The sequence below is a fragment of the Aythya marila genome, assembly GCF_965140915.1.
Source record: "Aythya marila genome assembly, chromosome: 7".
NCBI lineage: Eukaryota > Metazoa > Chordata > Aves > Anseriformes > Anatidae > Aythya > Aythya marila.
In genome coordinates, this window is record NC_139048.1 from 17,764,455 (window position 1) to 17,773,526 (window position 9,072).

A 9,072-nucleotide genomic window follows, 5' to 3' on the forward strand; every position below is an offset into this window, starting at 1 on the left:
ATCAGCTGAGATTTCCAGCTGGGTCCCTACCATGTATTTACATTTCTTTCTAATTATTAGGAGTGTCTCCCTACAGTCTCAAGCCAATCTGTCCTATATCCGCTCTATGACAATGTTATCTTGAACCCCCGGGCAGAGACCTGCTGTCTCCATGTCCTGCTGTCACCAGTGCTGCTAATCTCAGGGTAAGGCGAGGAGGCATTTGCTTGGTGACAGGACGAGGGGGAATGGACTAAAGTTGTGCCAGGGGAGGTTTAGGTTGGATATTAGGAAGAACTTCTTTACGGAAAGGGTTGTTAGGCATTGGAATAGGCTGCCCAGGGAAGTGGTTGAGTCACCATCCCTGGAGGTCTTTAAAAGACGTTTAGATTTAGAGCTTAGTGATATGGTTTAGTGGAGAACTTGTTAGTGTTAGGTCAGAGGTTGGACTTGGTGATCTTGGAGGTCTCTTCCAACCCAGATGATTCTGTGATTCTGTGGTGATGCTGTACCAGTGGAGGTGTTCACATCTGTCAGGCACTGTCTCCTTTGTTGCTTTCATTCTGGAGATGCCCCCACCCTTTCGTCACCTGGCATAACTGAAATCAACAGATGAGCAGATGGAAAAAGAAAAACATATCCCGAAGCAGAAAGTGAATTTTGACATTCATTGCCTGCATTCTGGACATCAGTACCACCGTGGCCACATAAAGCGATCTCATGTGAAGGTCAACATATTGACATATCTATGTCTGCAGTTACAGTGCATTAACAGTAATGTTCTGCAGATTTTAACATGGATGTTTAAATGCCACTACAAATGTAGAGCTTTGGCAGGTTAGTGGGTGTGCTACAATATCTAAAATTTCAACACACCCATGAGTCCTCAGAATGACTTCTTAGATGTTGGTCGTGTTCAGTGATTGATTGCTTTGCTGAATCAGGATGTGTTTCTGGCTTATGACAAACATTGTAACTGGTGGGCCATAACCTGGATGTGTTTTAGCTAAGTGACTGCTGGCAAACCTCTAGCACTTTATTCTTCCTTACTTTTTTTCACGTAGCATCTCTAGGGATGTAGAGCCAAATGGCAGATTAGATTCTTGTCAGGGTTCATGCTCCAAAAGCTGTTTGGAATCCAAAGTTATAGTGGGAACAACTTGACTCAGCAGTGTTATTGATGTTCATCTGCTTCATGGCAGAGATAGATCACAAAATAATTACATCTGTTGGGTCTTAGTTGTGTGGTCAATACATCAACTGTGTTGACAAAACCGGGATGTGCATCTTATTTAGATTAATATTTTATTTCAGTGATAAGGTATTTTAAAAAGATCTTCCTCTGGCACTGAGCAGTGTTCTCCAGTGTGAAACTGGAGTTCCTAACTACACACATCCTGAAACCTGCTTTGAAAGACAGTTCCTCAATTTGTGTGCTCAGGGAAGGGGTGCTTTCCTAAGAGGTTGACCATTTGTTACTGACCTTCAAGAGGAAACTTTAAATTTGAATCTAAAGCTATGTCTATTTTGTTTGCTTTTCCATCTCATTTATTATCCATGCAATGGTAAGTTTCATATTGCTGCCATGTATGAACACCTGACATCTTACCTGAAATGCATTGTTCTCAGCTTTTCGTCTTGTTCTGATACCTTTCCAAAGATTCTGCTTCATGCACAGGCAAGGGGGTGGAAGGAAGAATCGCTGGGAGCACTGGAAGATTGCAGTAACTGCTGCTGTTGGCTGCTGCCAACAGCATAATGACGTACAGGTGGGCATGGTGTGCTGGCTACCTTGGGGGCTGGCAGCTGAGGCAGGGCATGCCAGGAGATACGCCCTAGGAAAACAGCTCAGAACCTTTTTCAACAGCCTCCAATGTCCCAGCAGGGGAGAAGGAACTAATTAATGATTCAGAAACTCATTTAAATGATTCATAAAGAGCAGCAGTCTCAAAGACTATAGGGCTTTTGTTGAAATTAAATTTTATAGGCTAATTCCAGGAAAGAACTGTTAGGAAAGTCAAAGATCCATTAATTCTTATGGCAATGTTCCGGTGTTCTAACAAATTACCGAGAAAATGGATAAAATGGCAAAGCTGACATGTCAGGGGTCAAAGGGCTCTGGTTAGCAAAGAATGTTAACATCTTAATCTTGAAATTTTGAAGTCACAACTCCTAACATAACCCCAGTAACTTACTAATAGAGTAAAAGTTAAGAAACATATATAGGTCCTGACATAACAGAAATGGACATTCACTTAAATAAATAAACTGTTTTTTTGTGGCATTTTTACAAGAAGGATGAAGCAGGAAAGACGGAATTCACCAGCAGATCCCTAGCACAATGGCAGACTAAAGGAATCAGATGCACAGAGCTCTTATAGATTATATATCTAAACTAGGTGAACACAGACTTCATACTGATGAATATGACATTTCCCCTGGAAATTCAAATCCCAGGCATTGCAATACCGAATGATTTTGTTCAGAGCCCAACTCCACAGGGCTCCTTGCAGAGTAATATTTAGAGGATATGTGAAAATGTGCCAGAACAGGCTAAGGTCTGGTTGTGACAGCAAACTTGGCAGTGTGTAAAATACCTTTACACTTGCAAAAGGTGCCTGTTTAGGGACCAAGGAAATTCATTTCAGCCGTTATATAATTTTTCTGCCAACTATTGTTGGAACTTAAGCAGAATTTATGCAGTTAGAGCTTCATTTGTTGAGGTGGTAATAATACATCTTCTGCAGAATTGTAGCTATATTTAAAAAGAAGGCCCAATGGAAATATGATAATCTCTATATTTTAAATGGATACACAAAACCTGACTGAATCTAGTGTCCAAAATGACATATAGACCATGGACAGCCATTAATAACATACCAGCACTTGTGCAAATTCCTGTCTAGAGTTAAAATATTTTATGGCTGTAACTGAAAATTGTTAGAAGAGGTAGACAATTTATACAACTCTGCTATACCATTTCTTTTCCTAAATTTCTTGCAAAGATGCTGTAAACACATAAGAATTACTTTTGTTAGCTTGGGTTTACTCATCTTCACATAATGATAGACATATGTTGTGTTTTCTATGTCCAGAAAGTTTTGCAAAATTGCAATGCAATTTTTTGAACATAACATTTTCAGAAATAATCTTGGGGTAGCCTCTATGTACCTCTAAACATACATACCACCACGTGAGGAGGAGCCAGAAGTGCCTACTTGCTTAATTCTGGATTGCAAAGTACATAGAAATGTATCCACCTAAAATATGCTCCTGTTCTGGGGACATGTTTCAGAGAGAGAACCAAATGGAAACTCAAGGGTAACTGAATTAGCAGGCTTAACCATGCCCATTGGATCATGCAGAAGAGCAGGAAAAATTCAGTCTTTTTTATTCATGTTACTGTGAAGAAGATGTGCCCTTTGATGAAAAACGAACTGGTGCCATGTAGCCTAAAGGAACAGAAAGGATGTGATGGGAAGCATGATAACGATGTTGAAATATGCGAAGGCTGTTGTGAAAAGGAAAAGGAACACTCTCTTCTCCGTGTCATAGTGGGTGTGACAAGATGCAGGGGACTGCAAATGCACCACAGATTCACTTTGATATTAAGACAGACTTTTCAATTTAACAGTAGAGATTCAGAAACATCAGTATGAACTATCTGGAGAGTTCTGGAGTCTCTGTCTCTGGAGACAGGGCAAAAACATTTTAGTTAATCCTGCTTCGGGGAAAGGGACTGGAGTAAATGACCTTTTGAAGCCCTTTGAGTCTCAGAAAGTAACTGGTAGCTTTTAAAGCAGGATTGTGCATGTCTATTTTAAGGTGACTGGAATTTCCAGCTCCTTCTTTCTAACTCGCACTAGAGTCCATTGTTCAACAGGAAAAATTCTTGGGTTTCACCTCAGCTGGAAACCTTAATTTCCTGTTTGATATCAGAAGCAGTACTGTATTCTTAAAGAAGGAAGTCCCAGATACTTTATGTGGAAAAAAGAACAAAACAAAACCAAAACCTGAAAACAAATTGCACCTGAAAACAAACAACACCTGACCAAAACAAAACAAACAAACAAAAAGTGTAGTGTGACAAACTCAACAACTTTATAGTGTAACACTACCTTAATGACAAGTTATTTGCTCTTGCTGCCACCTGTAATCTGATCCAAATTGAATAAACTTAGTCCCACAGAAGAATTTAAGTACCTAATATTTCATCATCTAAAAGCAAGTTGTCGGTGCTGAGCTGCTGACCCCTTAGCAGAGCTCACCAACTGGACAATTCCTTGTCTTAGCTGTGGCTCTCAGGCCACTGGATAACTAATGTGATAACCCAATAGTTTAGAAATTTCTTGGAAGGAAGAATCAATTTCAAATGTACGTACCAATGAATATTAATTATGCACAGTGGAACAGCTTCAAGAGATGTCCTCAAATAGCCCAGGCTCATGCTTCTGCGGGGTGGGAGACTTGAATGCAATTTGCTGCTCCAAACTGAAGAGTGGATTCCAGCCAGGTTCTGCCATGTCTCACAGGAGTGCTAAAATCTGCTATTCTAATTAGTATTGGGATAGAGTGGAAGAAGGGGGAAGGACATCTGACTTGCCTTTCTGTGTTTCATAGTGCAGCAAGACACCGGACACCAAAGAGATCATCCCATCTGAGGCCATGCCTTGCCTTCAGTTCCAAGAAGGCTGTGCTAGTATTTTCGGATTTAAGAAGCCTGCTTTTTTTTTTTTTTTTTTGGTTGTGTCATGGACTCCTCCAGTAGATTTATCTGTTCTAAGGTTGTCTGTAAATCTGCCCAGATTTGTGAAGGGTAAGCAGTGAGTATCAGTTGATGACTAATTAGATACTCAGGTGGAATGCTGCCTAGAAAAGAAAAAGCTCTCTTGATTTTTAGTGATAGTTAGTTTGCTCTTTTGATTCCAATTACAAATTTGAATCCACATAGAGTAAGATTTCACACGAAGCCCTATTTTGGACTACTTACAACTTCTAAAGCTGTCTTTTCTGTCTTTTTTTTTTTTTTTTTTTTTTTTTTAATCTGGTTGCTGTCCAAACATAATGTATTGATTTACTTTAACCAGTAATATCTTCAGTCACAGTTGGAAGAACCATTTCCTCCATTTATTTAAAAAAAAGAATACATGACTATCTTTCTTTGGAATAGGTCCACAGCTGAGAGCAGAAAGTATGAAAACAGTATTTCCTTCTGAGAAATGCTTTTATACATTCTGTTGGTCGTTGATTTGGACTTGGATGAGTGCAGGGACATTGAGAACTGTGTTTCCTGGAGGATCTGTACATTTTTATTGTGATGTATGTAGGGATGCCTTTGGAGGAGGAAGCTGGTCTCTGGAAGACTGTTTGACTTCAGCCTTTACACAGAACAGAGCCTTTATCTCGTGTCCAGCCTCAAAATTCCAACTTATTAATTTACTCATCTGTTTTCATTTACAAAAAAAAAAAAAAAAAAAAAAAGAGCCGAAGAAGTTGCACTGACAGCAGGTTAAGAGTCTCACAATTGTAAAGGAAGGCAATGAGGGGAGGAGAAACAAATTTTCTGTCACCAAGTAAATGTGACACTGTCCTGCAGTCCATAGGCCTTGACTCCCAAGTACCTTGGGGGGTGACCACAGCTCAGGGAGCCTTGAAGGTGCCTGTTAGTGTAGATATACCACAAATCACTTCACACATGCCTCCTCAAAGGGTGCCTAAGAATACCTGCCCACATAACCTATTATTTAAATTGCCCTGACTAATGCTGCTCATTTCTTTCCCTGTTCGATGGAAGTTCCTTATACCAGCATGCCTGAAGTCAGGGAAAGGCTTTTGGGTGCTGGAGGGAGATCTGAATAAAGCTCCTGAAGAAGGCCCTTTCTCAGGAAAAAAGGTCTCAGTGAGGGAGCTCTGTACCTTGCATGCAAGATAGAGCTTGCTTGCTCAATGCACATAAATAGAGTCAACAAAAAGCATAATACCTGGAGTATTTTGCAAGCTCTGATGTCTCCATGGTACAGAATTGTGTATTTTTAAGCAGTCACGATTGTTCCAGTTTTTATGATTGAAGCAACAGCCACAGATCCTGTAATATATAAAAAAATCTTGGCAGCAGGGTCCCTGCGGTTGTTATTCCCAAAGTTTCTATAGCTAGAACAGAAGTTAAAACTGCATTTAATGTATATTTATTCAAAATGATAGGCTACCTTACAAGTCTGGAAGAGAAAGAAGACAAGACCATATACAACAGCATGTTGGAGCAATTAAGTGCATCATTCATCAGCCAGTTTCTCCAGGAAGCCTCTGAGCTGTCACCACCCACCCTTCTACCCCGTCCACACCAGCGGTGCTGGCACTCGGTTACAGTGACACAAGAGACTGCCCTTATGGGGCCAACTTTCAGGCCGGCCATCCCGCCTTTCCTTGGCTTTTTTCAGCCACTTATCTGTGTGAGTAGCATCTTGGCACTTGGGTAAGCCACGGTCAAGTGTTGTGGGAGCGTTTCTGAGTCCCGCTGCACCGCACGTTCACGCTGGCACAGGTAGCACGTTCATGCCGCACGTATGTCAGTAGCGCTGCCAGTTCCAGACTTCCAGCCCGGATGTTTCGTCGTTACAGCTTTTTTCCATGTGTTATTAAGCTTAAAGCCGGTGGTGCCAGGTCATTGGCTGTGCTGCTGCAGAGCTGGACCCAGCAGCGTGGGCCCCTCTGCAGCCCCTTGCCCCTGGCAGGCTGAGGCAGGCTGTGCTCCTCCTCAGAGCCTTGCAGGAGCTCCTGGACATCACCTCCGTGGAGGTATCTTCAGGAGGAGCTGGAGCAGGCTCTGCCCTGCCTGGACAAGGCTCCAGGACCGAGTCCCTTCTGTCCCCTCCGTGGGGAACAGCCCGTGGGGCCGAGCCCAGCAGCAGGGGACACGCGTGGGCTGTGCGGGGGCCGGCTGCCGCCTGCTGGGCACTGGTGGCCCTGCACCGCCAGTAACGCGGACACACACATACCGGGCAGAAACTTGCCCTTTTAATGCGGTTTTAATGCCTCCAGCCCCTTTGAGATCGGCCCGGATCGCAGCCACCCTCCCCCACCGACTGCTGTGACAGTCGCAGTCCCGGTCAGAACAGCGGGGGTGCTGGCAGGATGGTGCGTCCGAGCAAGCCGGGGGGGCATAAAATATTTCTGACAGTTTCAGCTATCCCAGGAGTATGTTCGGAGAGGGATATTGGCATAGCATGCAGGAAGGACCAGGAAAATGGGAAGGTAAAACCTGAGATATTCACATCTGACAAACGCACCGATTGCCAAGGTGCAGCGGCAGAGGGGAGGCTGCATGCTGGCCCTCCAGGGACTGCACCTTCAGCTCCCTCCTGCCATGGCTTTCCATCACTTCCTCCTCCCGTGTTTGTTTAGGACCCTCTTTTCAGGATGCCTGCAATCACAGACATTTTTTTGCTGGTTGCCTGCAATGAAAAATAGCACGTTGTCACAGTTGCTGGCTACAGGAGGAGCAAGACCTCTGTTTAGGCTATGGGAAAGGGCCCTCTAGCACTGTCTGCCTTAAAAGTCATGTTTGCAGCTTGGAAATGAACTAAAACCACGGAAAAGCTCTCCAGAAAATACTGCTTGTACATTAAGTTTTGTCATTGTTCCCACATCCCTTTTAATCCTCAACCACAGCTTTGTACTGGAGGCTAGATATGCACAGAGGGCATTTTTCATCTCGGTAGCAGTGGGATAGCAGGAATGTAAGCTTCCCTTTCAAGTCCAAAATCAGAGTATTGACAAACAGTAAGAGAGGGATGTGAGTTTTGAGGTTGTATCTTCCCTCAAAAAAGAAATCTGTCCAACTCAGGGACTTTTCCCAATACAGTTTTGTTTTTCTCACAGATTTGTTTGTATTGTTTTCCTTCCCTCCTCTCCATACAGGAAATAAGCCTACAGCTCTCTCATGCTTTAATATGCTTGTCATGCTGTCTGCAAAGACACATTTTGGATTGTTTGTGCTCTGCTCTTCACTTCTCAGCAATGCCTTTTCATGAACTGGCAGCTTGCAGTACAACTTTAGCAGTTTCACAGCGTAGCAGTACTGCGAATGGAACTGTCTTGGACCTCTCATGCCTTCCCCTGGTGTCACACTGCCATAGTGATCTGGTTGCTGTCCTCTTGCAGGTGCCAGGCTTGCTTGCAGGAGCTATTCTGTGGTTCACAGTGTGGGTGAGGATGGGGTGGGTGCACACAGAGAAGGAGCATGTGGGGCTTCTGAGCAACCCTGGCTCTTGTATGGTCATTTACAGTCTGCAGGGGACTGAACCTAGATTATCCCTCAGGCCTTTTATTCCTATGATACTGTTCCTCTGTTGCTGCTATTTTAAAATAACAAATGTTCTTTTTTTTTTTTTCTTCTTTTTTTCTTTTTTCCTCTTTAAGTCATAATGCAAGTGTTTAGCACAGTTTTCATTTCCTGAAGACAGAGCTTCCCCTTTCAAATCTGCTTTTCAAAAATGTGTCAACTCATTCCCTGGACAAGTTTTTGTTTCAGTTTCCATTTGCTTTTCTGATGCTGGGATTCCATAGAGTAGGAGAGTTTCATTAGTTTCAAAGACATTTCTGTTGCTTTCTTTTTCTCTTTCTTGTTTTTGTTTTTGTTATCCTACCTAAGGCTGAGAAAAGAGTTACTTTACATGGCCGTCTGCTTACCCAGCCTTGTCACTGGGGAGAAAGAGGCTAGTCATTTAGTCATTGTATGCCCTGAAAGTATGGAGATTGCAGGGCATGGGGTAAAGATACCAGAAAGGTTTCAGCAGGCACCTAAGGTGGCAGCAGCCTTCTCAGCAGCATGGCACTCCATGCACTTTCTGAGAGGGAACGGTGAGAGCAAAAGGTGAAACTGCTAACATAACCTGCTCAGAATTATTTCCCTGTGCAGCCCAAGTTTGAGGCCAGAAGCAGGAGGAAATGGAAATCTGGGTGTGCTAACATGCCTCAGCAGAACTAAATTGCTTCTGGTACAGTTACTTTGAGCTCGATCAGATGGCTTTGTACCACAACATAGACCATACACACTGCTTTGAAAAACCAGCTGCACAGCATCATCAGTCATTT